We start from the raw sequence: 18310 nt of genomic DNA on the forward strand, positions 1-18310 counted from the left end.
AGAATTGAGGCGAATTGACCCGATTCAAGCCAAAGAGAGCTAAATGGAGCCGATTCAAGCCTAATCACATGGAATCGCGACGAAACGCATTGAATTGAATCGTATAGATTAGAGTAGAGGAGGGTAGGGTAGGAGAGGTTAGACTAGCACGGAACAGAATGCAATAGAAAGAATGAAATAGAATTAAGTAGAGTAGAGTAGAATAGAATAGAGTCAAATAGAGGTGAATAGACCGAATAGCCGAAAAGAGCCGAACAGAGCTGAATACACCCGAATCGACCAAATTCGAGATGAATCGAGACGAATCATGTCGAATCGCATTGAAATGTGTCGAGCTGAATCAAATAGATTAGTGTAGGTGCAGGTAAGGTTAGGGTAGAGTACGGTCGAATCGAAGAGAACAGAAAGAATAGAGTGGAGTGGAGAGGAGTAGACTAGAGTCAAATAGAGTCGAATACTGCCGATCAGAGCTGAATAGAGCAGAAAAGAGCCGAGTAGAACTGAATCGAGTCTAATGGAGCAGAAAGGAGCTGAATCGAGCCGATACGACCCGAATCAGTTCGAATCGCGTTCAAGTGTTTCGAATAGAATCGAACAGCTTGCAGTAGGGTAAGCAAGGGTAGGGTAGGGCAGAATAGAATGTAGTAGAACAGAATAGAACAGAACAGAACTGAACTGAAAGAATAGAAGAGGGTCGAGTAGAGTATCAAAGACTAGAGTAGAATAGAGTCCAATATTGCCAAACAGAGCCAAATAGAGCTAAAATTAGCTGAACCGATAGAAATCAAGACGAATCACGCCGAATCCCTCAGAACCGTGCCGTATAGCGTCGAATCCCGTCGAATTGCATTGAATCCCAACAATTCAAGTCAAATCCAATCCAATCGATTCGAATTGACTACTACTCTAATAAAACACATTTTTCGTTTAGAGTAGGGTAGACTACTATGCAATATAACAGAGAATAGAGTAGGATGAAGTAGAATTCTGTAGAATGGAGTTGACTGGAGTCGAATGGAGTCAAATGGAGTTGAAAAGAGATAATAGAGTTGAGTAGAGTCTAATAAAGACGAGTAGAGGCTATTAGAGCCGAATAGAGCCGAATCGAAGCTCTTCGAGACAAATGGGGATGAATGGAGTGGAATGGAGCCGATTTGAGCCAATCGCATTGAAATGCATGCGACTGAATCCAGCAACATATATTAGAGTACTTTATGATAGAATAGATTAGAATAGAATTGAACACGGTAGAACGGAATAGAAAGAACACAATAGAATGGAGTAGATAAAAGTAGAGTAGAGCAGAATAATGTAGAGGAGAGTAGCGTAGAATAGAGTCGAATCGAGCCGAATGGAGATGAAAGGAGACAAATTGCATGGAATCCCACCGAATCAATTACAGTAAATTAGAGTAGGGTAGAGTAGAATAGTGTAGAATGGAGTAGAATGGTGTGCAATGGAATTGAATGGAGTCGAATAGAGTAGAAAAGAGCCGAATAGAGCCAAATAGTGCTGAATAGGTCCAAAGAGGGCCGAATCGAGCTCATTTGAGCCTAATGAATTCGAATCGAGCCAAATTCATTGAATCGAGTCTAATGGAGCTGAATCAAGCCGAATCTATTCTGTTCGAGCCAAGCGGACACGAATCGAACCGATTCGATCTGAATTGTGTCAAAATTCGTCAACTCAAATTGAATAGATTGGAGTAGGGGATGTTCGCGTATGGTAGGGTAGGGTAGACTAGAGTAGAATAGAATCAAACAGAATAGAATAGAACAGAACATTACAGAAAGAATACAGAAAAGAGTAGACTAGAGTATAGTAGAAGGGGAATAGAGTAGAATAGAGCCAAATCGAGCTGAATCACTTCAAAACGGGTCGAATCGAATCCAATCAAATGGAGTAGAATAGATTAGAGTTGGGATAGCATAGGGTACAGTACAGTGGAGTAGAATAGAACAGAACAGAATCGCAAACATACAATAGAATAGAAGAGAGTAGACTAGACTAGACTACAGAAGAGTAGACTAGAGTACAATAGAGTAGAGTAGCATCGAGTCGAATAGAGCTGAATATAGCAGGATGGGGATAAAAGGAGATGAATCGCATCAGAGAGATTAGAGTCAATTAGAGTAGGGTAGGGTAGGGTAGAGCAGAATAGAGTCGAATTGTGTGGAATGAATAGAATGGAGTGAAATAGAGACGAATAGAGTAGAAAAGAGTGGAATCGAGCTGAATAGGGACGACAAAGGCTGAACAGAGCCGAATCAAGTGGAAACGAGGATAATCGAGCTGAATCGAGCTAATGGTGCTGAATCGAGCCGAATCGAGCAGCTTCGAGCATAGTCGCGTCCAATGGCATCGAAATGCTTTGAATCGAATCAAATCAAACAGATTAGAAGGGTTATGGCACCGGAGTTTCTGATAGGGTGGACTAGGGTAGACTAAGGTAGACTAGAGTAGAGTAGACAAGAGAAGGCTAGAGTAGTAGCCTAGACTAGTAACCCAGCCAAGTCAGCTAGAATAGTGGCATAGATCAGTAGCCTCGACAAGTAGCCTTGAATAGTACCCTTGTCTTGACAAGTACCCTGAATTAGGACCCCAAACTGGTACCCTTGCCTTAACTAGGAGCCATAACTAGTGCCCCTGCCTTAATTAGTACCCTGAACTAGTAGCCTTGCCTTAACTAGTGCCCTGCCTTATGTAGCAGCCCTAACAGTACCCTTGCCTTAACCGGTAGCCCTAACTAGGTGCCTTGCCTTAACTAGTAAACTGGCCTGACGAGTAACCCTAACTTGTACCCTTACCTTAACTAGTACCCCTAACTAGTCGCCTTGCCTTAACTAGTAAACTGGCCTGAACGAGTAACCCTATCTTGTAAACTTACCTTAACTAGTAGCCTTGCCTGAACCAGTCAACTGGCCTTAACTAGTCACCCGAACTTGTACCCGTACCTTAACATGTACCCCTAACTAGGACCCTTCTCTTAAACAGTAGCAATTTACAGTAACCTTGACTAAAACAGTACCCTCAACAAGGACTTGTGTCTGAACTAGGACCCTTCACTAGTACTCTGGCATTCACTAATACCCCTAACTAGTGAATCTTAGCTCAACTAGTAGCCTTATCTAGTGCCCTGGCTTCAACTAGTAGCCTGAACTAGTAACCTTGTGTTAATCATTACCCTTGCCATAACTAGTACCCTTAATTAGTACCCTTATTAAGTACTCCCAATGACTAGGTGGGGTAGCATAGGGTAGGGTAGCATGCGGTGGAACAAAGAAAATAGAATAAAAAGAATAGAATGACATACTTCAGTGTAGGTTATGGTAGTGTATCATAGGATGAAATAGAGAAAATAGAAAAAGAGAATAGAACACCACAGAAGAGAAGAGAAAATAAAAGACTCGATTAGGATAGGGTGGGGTGGGTTAGGGTTCTGCAGAATAGGATAGTGTAGAATGGAGTAGAATGGTGTGGAATGGAGTCGAATGGAGTCGGACAGAGATGACTAGAGTAGAAAAGAGTGGAATAGAGCTGAAGAGCACCGAATAGGGCCAAATAGGGCCGAATCGAGCCGAATCAAGGCAAATTGCGTCGAATCGAGTCAAATCGACCATATTCGAGCTGAAAGTAGCCGAATGGAGCTGAAAAGAGCCAACTAGAGACAAACAAAATGAACCGAGCTAAATCGAGATAAAACACACCTGATCGCATCCCACTGCATCGAATTTCGTCCAATTCCATGAAATCCAACCAAAACCTGTCGAAACTCGTGGAATTTCACCGAATCCCTTTGAACTGTGTCTAAGAGGGTAGAATAGTATTGAATTGAATGAAATCGAATGAAATTGAATAGATTAGAGTAGTGTAGGTTAGGGAGGGATTCAGTGGGTAAGGCACAGTACAATTGAATAGAGCAGAACAGAAGAGAATACAAAGAGTAGAATGGAGTAGAGATGAGTAGAGTAGAATCGTCAGAGTGGAGTAGTGCAGAATATGGATGAAAAGACCCAGTTCAAGCCGAATCGAGTCGAGTGGAGAGGAAATGAGACGAATCGCGATGAATCGAATCGATTAGAATAGATTAGAGTAGGGTAGAACAGAATAGAATAGTGTAGAATGGAGTGGACTGGTGTGGAATGGAGTCGAATGGAGCCAAATAGAGACAAATATAGTAGAAAAGAGCTGAATAGAGCTCAATAAGTTTTAATCGAGCCTAATTATGCTGAATCGAGCAGAATTGAGGCGAATTGACCCGATTCAAGCCAAAGAGAGCTAAATGGAGCCGATTCAAGCCTAATCACATGGAATCGCGACGAAACGCATTGAATTGAATCGTATAGATTAGAGTAGAGGAGGGTAGGGTAGGAGAGGTTAGACTAGCACGGAACAGAATGCAATAGAAAGAATGAAATAGAATTAAGTAGAGTAGAGTAGAATAGAATAGAGTCAAATAGAGGTGAATAGACCGAATAGCCGAAAAGAGCCGAACAGAGCTGAATACACCCGAATCGACCAAATTCGAGATGAATCGAGACGAATCATGTCGAATCGCATTGAAATGTGTCGAGCTGAATCAAATAGATTAGTGTAGGTGCAGGTAAGGTTAGGGTAGAGTACGGTCGAATCGAAGAGAACAGAAAGAATAGAGTGGAGTGGAGAGGAGTAGACTAGAGTCAAATAGAGTCGAATACTGCCGATCAGAGCTGAATAGAGCAGAAAAGAGCCGAGTAGAACTGAATCGAGTCTAATGGAGCAGAAAGGAGCTGAATCGAGCCGATACGACCCGAATCAGTTCGAATCGCGTTCAAGTGTTTCGAATAGAATCGAACAGCTTGCAGTAGGGTAAGCAAGGGTAGGGTAGGGCAGAATAGAATGTAGTAGAACAGAATAGAACAGAACAGAACTGAACTGAAAGAATAGAAGAGGGTCGAGTAGAGTATCAAAGACTAGAGTAGAATAGAGTCCAATATTGCCAAACAGAGCCAAATAGAGCTAAAATTAGCTGAACCGATAGAAATCAAGACGAATCACGCCGAATCCCTCAGAACCGTGCCGTATAGCGTCGAATCCCGTCGAATTGCATTGAATCCCAACAATTCAAGTCAAATCCAATCCAATCGATTCGAATTGACTACTACTCTAATAAAACACATTTTTCGTTTAGAGTAGGGTAGACTACTATGCAATATAACAGAGAATAGAGTAGGATGAAGTAGAATTCTGTAGAATGGAGTTGACTGGAGTCGAATGGAGTCAAATGGAGTTGAAAAGAGATAATAGAGTTGAGTAGAGTCTAATAAAGACGAGTAGAGGCTATTAGAGCCGAATAGAGCCGAATCGAAGCTCTTCGAGACAAATGGGGATGAATGGAGTGGAATGGAGCCGATTTGAGCCAATCGCATTGAAATGCATGCGACTGAATCCAGCAACATATATTAGAGTACTTTATGATAGAATAGATTAGAATAGAATTGAACACGGTAGAACGGAATAGAAAGAACACAATAGAATGGAGTAGATAAAAGTAGAGTAGAGCAGAATAATGTAGAGGAGAGTAGCGTAGAATAGAGTCGAATCGAGCCGAATGGAGATGAAAGGAGACAAATTGCATGGAATCCCACCGAATCAATTACAGTAAATTAGAGTAGGGTAGAGTAGAATAGTGTAGAATGGAGTAGAATGGTGTGCAATGGAATTGAATGGAGTCGAATAGAGTAGAAAAGAGCCGAATAGAGCCAAATAGTGCTGAATAGGTCCAAAGAGGGCCGAATCGAGCTCATTTGAGCCTAATGAATTCGAATCGAGCCAAATTCATTGAATCGAGTCTAATGGAGCTGAATCAAGCCGAATCTATTCTGTTCGAGCCAAGCGGACACGAATCGAACCGATTCGATCTGAATTGTGTCAAAATTCGTCAACTCAAATTGAATAGATTGGAGTAGGGGATGTTCGCGTATGGTAGGGTAGGGTAGACTAGAGTAGAATAGAATCAAACAGAATAGAATAGAACAGAACATTACAGAAAGAATACAGAAAAGAGTAGACTAGAGTATAGTAGAAGGGGAATAGAGTAGAATAGAGCCAAATCGAGCTGAATCACTTCAAAACGGGTCGAATCGAATCCAATCAAATGGAGTAGAATAGATTAGAGTTGGGATAGCATAGGGTACAGTACAGTGGAGTAGAATAGAACAGAACAGAATCGCAAACATACAATAGAATAGAAGAGAGTAGACTAGACTAGACTACAGAAGAGTAGACTAGAGTACAATAGAGTAGAGTAGCATCGAGTCGAATAGAGCTGAATATAGCAGGATGGGGATAAAAGGAGATGAATCGCATCAGAGAGATTAGAGTCAATTAGAGTAGGGTAGGGTAGGGTAGAGCAGAATAGAGTCGAATTGTGTGGAATGAATAGAATGGAGTGAAATAGAGACGAATAGAGTAGAAAAGAGTGGAATCGAGCTGAATAGGGACGACAAAGGCTGGACAGAGCCGAATCAAGTGGAAACGAGGATAATCGAGCTGAATCGAGCTAATGGTGCTGAATCGAGCCGAATCGAGCAGCTTCGAGCATAGTCGCGTCCAATGGCATCGAAATGCTTTGAATCGAATCAAATCAAACAGATTAGAAGGGTTATGGCACCGGAGTTTCTGATAGGGTGGACTAGGGTAGACTAAGGTAGACTAGAGTAGAGTAGACAAGAGAAGGCTAGAGTAGTAGCCTAGACTAGTAACCCAGCCAAGTCAGCTAGAATAGTGGCATAGATCAGTAGCCTCGACAAGTAGCCTTGAATAGTACCCTTGTCTTGACAAGTACCCTGAATTAGGACCCCAAACTGGTACCCTTGCCTTAACTAGGAGCCATAACTAGTGCCCCTGCCTTAATTAGTACCCTGAACTAGTAGCCTTGCCTTAACTAGTGCCCTGCCTTATGTAGCAGCCCTAACAGTACCCTTGCCTTAACCGGTAGCCCTAACTAGGTGCCTTGCCTTAACTAGTAAACTGGCCTGACGAGTAACCCTAACTTGTACCCTTACCTTAACTAGTACCCCTAACTAGTCGCCTTGCCTTAACTAGTAAACTGGCCTGAACGAGTAACCCTATCTTGTAAACTTACCTTAACTAGTAGCCTTGCCTGAACCAGTCAACTGGCCTTAACTAGTCACCCGAACTTGTACCCGTACCTTAACATGTACCCCTAACTAGGACCCTTCTCTTAAACAGTAGCAATTTACAGTAACCTTGACTAAAACAGTACCCTCAACAAGGACTTGTGTCTGAACTAGGACCCTTCACTTGTACTCTGGCATTCACTAATACCCCTAACTAGTGAATCTTAGCTCAACTAGTAGCCTTATCTAGTGCCCTGGCTTCAACTAGTAGCCTGAACTAGTAACCTTGTGTTAATCATTACCCTTGCCATAACTAGTACCCTTAATTAGTACCCTTATTAAGTACTCCCAATGACTAGGTGGGGTAGCATAGGGTAGGGTAGCATGCGGTGGAACAAAGAAAATAGAATAAAAAGAATAGAATGACATACTTCAGTGTAGGTTATGGTAGTGTATCATAGGATGAAATAGAGAAAATAGAAAAAGAGAATAGAACACCACAGAAGAGAAGAGAAAATAAAAGACTCGATTAGGATAGGGTGGGGTGGGTTAGGGTTCTGCAGAATAGGATAGTGTAGAATGGAGTAGAATGGTGTGGAATGGAGTCGAATGGAGTCGGACAGAGATGACTAGAGTAGAAAAGAGTGGAATAGAGCTGAAGAGCACCGAATAGGGCCAAATAGGGCCGAATCGAGCCGAATCAAGGCAAATTGCGTCGAATCGAGTCAAATCGACCATATTCGAGCTGAAAGTAGCCGAATGGAGCTGAAAAGAGCCAACTAGAGACAAACAAAATGAACCGAGCTAAATCGAGATAAAACACACCTGATCGCATCCCACTGCATCGAATTTCGTCCAATTCCATGAAATCCAACCAAAACCTGTCGAAACTCGTGGAATTTCACCGAATCCCTTTGAACTGTGTCTAAGAGGGTAGAATAGTATTGAATTGAATGAAATCGAATTAAATTGAATAGATTAGAGTAGTGTAGGTTAGGGAGGGATTCAGTGGGTAAGGCACAGTACAATTGAATAGAGCAGAACAGAAGAGAATACAAAGAGTAGAATGGAGTAGAGATGAGTAGAGTAGAATCGTCAGAGTGGAGTAGTGCAGAATATGGATGAAAAGACCCAGTTCAAGCCGAATCGAGTCGAGTGGAGAGGAAATGAGACGAATCGCGATGAATCGAATCGATTAGAATAGATTAGAGTAGGGTAGAACAGAATAGAATAGTGTAGAATGGAGTGGACTGGTGTGGAATGGAGTCGAATGGAGCCAAATAGAGACAAATATAGTAGAAAAGAGCTGAATAGAGCTCAATAAGTTTTAATCGAGCCTAATTATGCTGAATCGAGCAGAATTGAGGCGAATTGACCCGATTCAAGCCAAAGAGAGCTAAATGGAGCCGATTCAAGCCTAATCACATGGAATCGCGACAAAACGCATTGAATTGAATCGTATAGATTAGAGTAGAGGAGGGTAGGGTAGGAGAGGTTAGACTAGCACGGAACAGAATGCAATAGAAAGAATGAAATAGAATTAAGTAGAGTAGAGTAGAATAGAATAGAGTCAAATAGAGGTGAATAGACCGAATAGCCGAAAAGAGCCGAACAGAGCTGAATACACCCGAATCGACCAAATTCGAGATGAATCGAGACGAATCATGTCGAATCGCATTGAAATGTGTCGAGCTGAATCAAATAGATTAGTGTAGGTGCAGGTAAGGTTAGGGTAGAGTACGGTCGAATCGAAGAGAACAGAAAGAATAGAGTGGAGTGGAGAGGAGTAGACTAGAGTCAAATAGAGTCGAATACTGCCGATCAGAGCTGAATAGAGCAGAAAAGAGCCGAGTAGAACTGAATCGAGTCTAATGGAGCAGAAAGGAGCTGAATCGAGCCGATACGACCCGAATCAGTTCGAATCGCGTTCAAGTGTTTCGAATAGAATCGAACAGCTTGCAGTAGGGTAAGCAAGGGTAGGGTAGGGCAGAATAGAATGTAGTAGAACAGAATAGAACAGAACAGAACTGAACTGAAAGAATAGAAGAGGGTCGAGTAGAGTATCAAAGACTAGAGTAGAATAGAGTCCAATATTGCCAAACAGAGCCAAATAGAGCTAAAATTAGCTGAACCGATAGAAATCAAGACGAATCACGCCGAATCCCTCAGAACCGTGCCGTATAGCGTCGAATCCCGTCGAATTGCATTGAATCCCAACAATTCAAGTCAAATCCAATCCAATCGATTCGAATTGACTACTACTCTAATAAAACACATTTTTCGTTTAGAGTAGGGTAGACTACTATGCAATATAACAGAGAATAGAGTAGGATGAAGTAGAATTCTGTAGAATGGAGTTGACTGGAGTCGAATGGAGTCAAATGGAGTTGAAAAGAGATAATAGAGTTGAGTAGAGTCTAATAAAGACGAGTAGAGGCTATTAGAGCCGAATAGAGCCGAATCGAAGCTCTTCGAGACAAATGGGGATGAATGGAGTGGAATGGAGCCGATTTGAGCCAATCGCATTGAAATGCATGCGACTGAATCCAGCAACATATATTAGAGTACTTTATGATAGAATAGATTAGAATAGAATTGAACACGGTAGAACGGAATAGAAAGAACACAATAGAATGGAGTAGATAAAAGTAGAGTAGAGCAGAATAATGTAGAGGAGAGTAGCGTAGAATAGAGTCGAATCGAGCCGAATGGAGATGAAAGGAGACAAATTGCATGGAATCCCACCGAATCAATTACAGTAAATTAGAGTAGGGTAGAGTAGAATAGTGTAGAATGGAGTAGAATGGTGTGCAATGGAATTGAATGGAGTCGAATAGAGTAGAAAAGAGCCGAATAGAGCCAAATAGTGCTGAATAGGTCCAAAGAGGGCCGAATCGAGCTCATTTGAGCCTAATGAATTCGAATCGAGCCAAATTCATTGAATCGAGTCTAATGGAGCTGAATCAAGCCGAATCTATTCTGTTCGAGCCAAGCGGACACGAATCGAACCGATTCGATCTGAATTGTGTCAAAATTCGTCAACTCAAATTGAATAGATTGGAGTAGGGGATGTTCGCGTATGGTAGGGTAGGGTAGACTAGAGTAGAATAGAATCAAACAGAATAGAATAGAACAGAACATTACAGAAAGAATACAGAAAAGAGTAGACTAGAGTATAGTAGAAGGGGAATAGAGTAGAATAGAGCCAAATCGAGCTGAATCACTTCAAAACGGGTCGAATCGAATCCAATCAAATGGAGTAGAATAGATTAGAGTTGGGATAGCATAGGGTACAGTACAGTGGAGTAGAATAGAACAGAACAGAATCGCAAACATACAATAGAATAGAAGAGAGTAGACTAGACTAGACTACAGAAGAGTAGACTAGAGTACAATAGAGTAGAGTAGCATCGAGTCGAATAGAGCTGAATATAGCAGGATGGGGATAAAAGGAGATGAATCGCATCAGAGAGATTAGAGTCAATTAGAGTAGGGTAGGGTAGGGTAGAGCAGAATAGAGTCGAATTGTGTGGAATGAATAGAATGGAGTGAAATAGAGACGAATAGAGTAGAAAAGAGTGGAATCGAGCTGAATAGGGACGACAAAGGCTGAACAGAGCCGAATCAAGTGGAAACGAGGATAATCGAGCTGAATCGAGCTAATGGTGCTGAATCGAGCCGAATCGAGCAGCTTCGAGCATAGTCGCGTCCAATGGCATCGAAATGCTTTGAATCGAATCAAATCAAACAGATTAGAAGGGTTATGGCACCGGAGTTTCTGATAGGGTGGACTAGGGTAGACTAAGGTAGACTAGAGTAGAGTAGACAAGAGAAGGCTAGAGTAGTAGCCTAGACTAGTAACCCAGCCAAGTCAGCTAGAATAGTGGCATAGATCAGTAGCCTCGACAAGTAGCCTTGAATAGTACCCTTGTCTTGACAAGTACCCTGAATTAGGACCCCAAACTGGTACCCTTGCCTTAACTAGGAGCCATAACTAGTGCCCCTGCCTTAATTAGTACCCTGAACTAGTAGCCTTGCCTTAACTAGTGCCCTGCCTTATGTAGCAGCCCTAACAGTACCCTTGCCTTAACCGGTAGCCCTAACTAGGTGCCTTGCCTTAACTAGTAAACTGGCCTGACGAGTAACCCTAACTTGTACCCTTACCTTAACTAGTACCCCTAACTAGTCGCCTTGCCTTAACTAGTAAACTGGCCTGAACGAGTAACCCTATCTTGTAAACTTACCTTAACTAGTAGCCTTGCCTGAACCAGTCAACTGGCCTTAACTAGTCACCCGAACTTGTACCCGTACCTTAACATGTACCCCTAACTAGGACCCTTCTCTTAAACAGTAGCAATTTACAGTAACCTTGACTAAAACAGTACCCTCAACAAGGACTTGTGTCTGAACTAGGACCCTTCACTAGTACTCTGGCATTCACTAATACCCCTAACTAGTGAATCTTAGCTCAACTAGTAGCCTTATCTAGTGCCCTGGCTTCAACTAGTAGCCTGAACTAGTAACCTTGTGTTAATCATTACCCTTGCCATAACTAGTACCCTTAATTAGTACCCTTATTAAGTACTCCCAATGACTAGGTGGGGTAGCATAGGGTAGGGTAGCATGCGGTGGAACAAAGAAAATAGAATAAAAAGAATAGAATGACATACTTCAGTGTAGGTTATGGTAGTGTATCATAGGATGAAATAGAGAAAATAGAAAAAGAGAATAGAACACCACAGAAGAGAAGAGAAAATAAAAGACTCGATTAGGATAGGGTGGGGTGGGTTAGGGTTCTGCAGAATAGGATAGTGTAGAATGGAGTAGAATGGTGTGGAATGGAGTCGAATGGAGTCGGACAGAGATGACTAGAGTAGAAAAGAGTGGAATAGAGCTGAAGAGCACCGAATAGGGCCAAATAGGGCCGAATCGAGCCGAATCAAGGCAAATTGCGTCGAATCGAGTCAAATCGACCATATTCGAGCTGAAAGTAGCCGAATGGAGCTGAAAAGAGCCAACTAGAGACAAACAAAATGAACCGAGCTAAATCGAGATAAAACACACCTGATCGCATCCCACTGCATCGAATTTCGTCCAATTCCATGAAATCCAACCAAAACCTGTCGAAACTCGTGGAATTTCACCGAATCCCTTTGAACTGTGTCTAAGAGGGTAGAATAGTATTGAATTGAATGAAATCGAATTAAATTGAATAGATTAGAGTAGTGTAGGTTAGGGAGGGATTCAGTGGGTAAGGCACAGTACAATTGAATAGAGCAGAACAGAAGAGAATACAAAGAGTAGAATGGAGTAGAGATGAGTAGAGTAGAATCGTCAGAGTGGAGTAGTGCAGAATATGGATGAAAAGACCCAGTTCAAGCCGAATCGAGTCGAGTGGAGAGGAAATGAGACGAATCGCGATGAATCGAATCGATTAGAATAGATTAGAGTAGGGTAGAACAGAATAGAATAGTGTAGAATGGAGTGGACTGGTGTGGAATGGAGTCGAATGGAGCCAAATAGAGACAAATATAGTAGAAAAGAGCTGAATAGAGCTCAATAAGTTTTAATCGAGCCTAATTATGCTGAATCGAGCAGAATTGAGGCGAATTGACCCGATTCAAGCCAAAGAGAGCTAAATGGAGCCGATTCAAGCCTAATCACATGGAATCGCGACGAAACGCATTGAATTGAATCGTATAGATTAGAGTAGAGGAGGGTAGGGTAGGAGAGGTTAGACTAGCACGGAACAGAATGCAATAGAAAGAATGAAATAGAATTAAGTAGAGTAGAGTAGAATAGAATAGAGTCAAATAGAGGTGAATAGACCGAATAGCCGAAAAGAGCCGAACAGAGCTGAATACACCCGAATCGACCAAATTCGAGATGAATCGAGACGAATCATGTCGAATCGCATTGAAATGTGTCGAGCTGAATCAAATAGATTAGTGTAGGTGCAGGTAAGGTTAGGGTAGAGTACGGTCGAATCGAAGAGAACAGAAAGAATAGAGTGGAGTGGAGAGGAGTAGACTAGAGTCAAATAGAGTCGAATACTGCCGATCAGAGCTGAATAGAGCAGAAAAGAGCCGAGTAGAACTGAATCGAGTCTAATGGAGCAGAAAGGAGCTGAATCGAGCCGATACGACCCGAATCAGCTCGAATCGCGTTCAAGTGTTTCGAATAGAATCGAACAGATTACAGTAGGGTAAGCAAGGGTAGGGTAGGGTAGAATAGAATGTAGTAGAACAGAATAGAACAGAACAGAACTGAACTGAAAGAATAGAAGAGGGTTGAGTAGAGTATCAAAGACTAGAGTAGAATAGAGTCCAATATTGCCAAACAGAGCCAAATAGAGCTAAAATTAGCTGAACCGATAGAAATCAAGACGAATCACGCCGAATCCCTCAGAACCGTGCCGTATAGCGTCGAATCCCGTCGAATTGCATTGAATCCCAACAATTCAAGTCAAATCCAATCCAATCGATTCGAATTGACTACTACTCTAATAAAACACATTTTTCGTTTAGAGTAGGGTAGACTACTATGCAATATAACAGAGAATAGAGTAGGATGAAGTAGAATTCTGTAGAATGGAGTTGACTGGAGTCGAATGGAGTCAAATGGAGTTGAAAAGAGATAATAGAGTTGAGTAGAGTCTATTAAAGTCGAGTAGAGGCTATTAGAGCCGAATAGAGCCGAATCGAAGCTCTTCGAGACAAATGGGGATGAATGGAGTGGAATGGAGCCGATTTGAGCCAATCGCATTGAAATGCATGCAACTGAATCCAGCAACATATATTAGAGTACTTTATGATAGAATAGATTAGAATAGAATTGAACACGGTAGAACGGAATAGAAAGAACACAATAGAATGGAGTAGATAAAAGTAGAGTAGAGCAGAATAATGTAGAGGAGAGTAGCGTAGAATAGAGTCGAATCGAGCCGAATGGAGATGAAAGGAGACAAATTGCATGGAATCCCACCGAATCAATTACAGTAAATTAGAGTAGGGTAGAGTAGAATAGTGTAGAATGGAGTAGAATGGTGTGCAATGGAATTGAATGGAGTCGAATAGAGTAGAAAAGAGCCGAATAGAGCCAAATAGTGCTGAATAGGTCCAAAGAGGGCCGAATCGAGCTCATTTGAGCCTAATGAATTCGAATCGAGCCAAATTCATTGAATCGAGTCTAATGGAGCTGAATCAAGCCGAATCTATTCTGTTCGAGCCAAGCGGACACGAATCGAACCGATTCGATCTGAATTGTGTCAAAATTCGTCAACTCAAATTGAATAGATTGGAGTAGGGGATGTTCGCGTATGGTAGGGTAGGGTAGACTAGAGTAGAATAGAATCAAACAGAATAGAATAGAACAGAACATTACAGAAAGAATACAGAAAAGAGTAGACTAGAGTATAGTAGAAGGGGAATAGAGTAGAATAGAGCCAAATCGAGCTGAATCACTTCAAAATGGGTCGAATCGAATCCAATCAAATGGAGTAGAATAGATTAGAGTTGGGATAGCATAGGGTACAGTACAGTGGAGTAGAATAGAACAGAACAGAATCGCAAACATACAATAGAATAGAAGAGAGTAGACTAGACTAGACTACAGAAGAGTAGACTAGAGTACAATAGCGTAGAGTAGCATCGAGTCGAATAGAGCTGAATGTAGCAGGATGGGGATAAAAGGAGATGAATCGCATCAGAGAGATTAGAGTCAATTAGAGTAGGGTAGGGTAGGGTAGAGCAGAATAGAGTCGAATTGTGTGGAATGAATAGAATGGAGTGAAATAGAGACGAATAGAGTAGAAAAGAGTGGAATCGAGCTGAATAGGGACGACAAAGGCTGAACAGAGCCGAATCAAGTGGAAACGAGGATAATCGAGCTGAATCGAGCTAATGGTGCTGAATCGAGCCGAATCGAGCAGCTTCGAGCATAGTCGCGTCCAATGGCATCGAAATGCTTTGAATCGAATCAAATCAAACAGATTGAAGGGTTATGGCACCGGAGTTTCTGATAGGGTGGACTAGGGTAGACTAAGGTAGACTAGAGTAGAGTAGACAAGAGAAGGCTAGAGTAGTAGCCTAGACTAGTAACCCAGCCAAGTCAGCTAGAATAGTGGCATAGATCAGTAGCCTCGACAAGTAGCCTTGAATAGTACCCTTGTCTTGACAAGTACCCTGAATTAGGACCCCAAACTGGTACCCTTGCCTTAACTAGGAGCCATAACTAGTGCCCCTGCCTTAATTAGTACCCTGAACTAGTAGCCTTGCCTTAACTAGTGCCCTGCCTTATGTAGCAGCCCTAACAGTACCCTTGCCTTAACCGGTAGCCCTAACTAGGTGCCTTGCCTTAACTAGTAAACTGGCCTGACGAGTAACCCTAACTTGTACCCTTACCTTAACTAGTACCCCTAACTAGTCGCCTTGCCTTAACTAGTAAACTGGCCTGAACGAGTAACCCTATCTTGTAAACTTACCTTAACTAGTAGCCTTGCCTGAACCAGTCAACTGGCCTTAACTAGTCACCCGAACTTGTACCCGTACCTTAACATGTACCCCTAACTAGGACCCTTCTCTTAAACAGTAGCAATTTACAGTAACCTTGACTAAAACAGTACCCTCAACAAGGACTTGTGTCTGAACTAGGACCCTTCACTAGTACTCTGGCATTCACTAATACCCCTAACTAGTGAATCTTAGCTCAACTAGTAGCCTTATCTAGTGCCCTGGCTTCAACTAGTAGCCTGAACTAGTAACCTTGTGTTAATCATTACCCTTGCCATAACTAGTACCCTTAATTAGTACCCTTATTAAGTACTCCCAATGACTAGGTGGGGTAGCATAGGGTAGGGTAGCATGCGGTGGAACAAAGAAAATAGAATAAAAAGAATAGAATGACATACTTCAGTGTAGGTTATGGTAGTGTATCATAGGATGAAATAGAGAAAATAGAAAAAGAGAATAGAACACCACAGAAGAGAAGAGAAAATAAAAGACTCGATTAGGATAGGGTGGGGTGGGTTAGGGTTCTGCAGAATAGGATAGTGTAGAATGGAGTAGAATGGTGTGGAATGGAGTCGAATGGAGTCGGACAGAGATGACTAGAGTAGAAAAGAGTGGAATAGAGCTGAAGAGCACCGAATAGGGCCAAATAGGGCCGAATCGAGCCGAATCAAGGCAAATTGCGTCGAATCGAGTCAAATCGACCATATTCGAGCTGAAAGTAGCCGAATGGAGCTGAAAAGAGCCAACTAGAGACAAACAAAATGAACCGAGCTAAATCGAGATAAAACACACCTGATCGCATCCCACTGCATCGAATTTCGTCCAATTCCATGAAATCCAACCAAAACCTGTCGAAACTCGTGGAATTTCACCGAATCCCTTTGAACTGTGTCTAAGAGGGTAGAATAGTATTGAATTGAATGAAATCGAATTAAATTGAATAGATTAGAGTAGTGTAGGTTAGGGAGGGATTCAGTGGGTAAGGCACAGTACAATTGAATAGAGCAGAACAGAAGAGAATACAAAGAGTAGAATGGAGTAGAGATGAGTAGAGTAGAATCGTCAGAGTGGAGTAGTGCAGAATATGGATGAAAAGACCCAGTTCAAGCCGAATCGAGTCGAGTGGAGAGGAAATGAGACGAATCGCGATGAATCGAATCGATTAGAATAGATTAGAGTAGGGTAGAACAGAATAGAATAGTGTAGAATGGAGTGGACTGGTGTGGAATGGAGTCGAATGGAGCCAAATAGAGACAAATATAGTAGAAAAGAGCTGAATAGAGCTCAATAAGTTTTAATCGAGCCTAATTATGCTGAATCGAGCAGAATTGAGGCGAATTGACCCGATTCAAGCCAAAGAGAGCTAAATGGAGCCGATTCAAGCCTAATCACATGGAATCGCGACGAAACGCATTGAATTGAATCGTATAGATTAGAGTAGAGGAGGGTAGGGTAGGAGAGGTTAGACTAGCACGGAACAGAATGCAATAGAAAGAATGAAATAGAATTAAGTAGAGTAGAGTAGAATAGAATAGAGTCAAATAGAGGTGAATAGACCGAATAGCCGAAAAGAGCCGAACAGAGCTGAATACACCCGAATCGACCAAATTCGAGATGAATCGAGACGAATCATGTCGAATCGCATTGAAATGTGTCGAGCTGAATCAAATAGATTAGTGTAGGTGCAGGTAAGGTTAGGGTAGAGTACGGTCGAATCGAAGAGAACAGAAAGAATAGAGTGGAGTGGAGAGGAGTAGACTAGAGTCAAATAGAGTCGAATACTGCCGATCAGAGCTGAATAGAGCAGAAAAGAGCCGAGTAGAACTGAATCGAGTCTAATGGAGCAGAAAGGAGCTGAATCGAGCCGATACGACCCGAATCAGCTCGAATCGCGTTCAAGTGTTTCGAATAGAATCGAACAGATTACAGTAGGGTAAGCAAGGGTAGGGTAGGGTAGAATAGAATGTAGTAGAACAGAATAGAACAGAACAGAACTGAACTGAAAGAATAGAAGAGGGTTGAGTAGAGTATCAAAGACTAGAGTAGAATAGAGTCCAATATTGCCAAACAGAGCCAAATAGAGCTAAAATTAGCTGAACCGATAGAAATCAAGACGAATCACGCCGAATCCCTCAGAACCGTGCCGTATAGCGTCGAATCCCGTCGAATTGCATTGAATCCCAACAATTCAAGTCAAATCCAATCCAATCGATTCGAATTGACTACTACTCTAATAAAACACATTTTTCGTTTAGAGTAGGGTAGACTACTATGCAATATAACAGAGAATAGAGTAGGATGAAGTAGAATTCTGTAGAATGGAGTTGACTGGAGTCGAATGGAGTCAAATGGAGTTGAAAAGAGATAATAGAGTTGAGTAGAGTCTATTAAAGTCGAGTAGAGGCTATTAGAGCCGAATAGAGCCGAATCGAAGCTCTTCGAGACAAATGGGGATGAATGGAGTGGAATGGAGCCGATTTGAGCCAATCGCATTGAAATGCATGCAACTGAATCCAGCAACATATATTAGAGTACTTTATGATAGAATAGATTAGAATAGAATTGAACACGGTAGAACGGAATAGAAAGAACACAATAGAATGGAGTAGATAAAAGTAGAGTAGAGCAGAATAATGTAGAGGAGAGTAGCGTAGAATAGAGTCGAATCGAGCCGAATGG

The sequence above is a fragment of the Loxodonta africana genome, chromosome 20 (genome assembly GCF_030014295.1).
Source record: "Loxodonta africana isolate mLoxAfr1 chromosome 20, mLoxAfr1.hap2, whole genome shotgun sequence".
NCBI classification, from domain to species: Eukaryota; Metazoa; Chordata; class Mammalia; order Proboscidea; family Elephantidae; genus Loxodonta; species Loxodonta africana.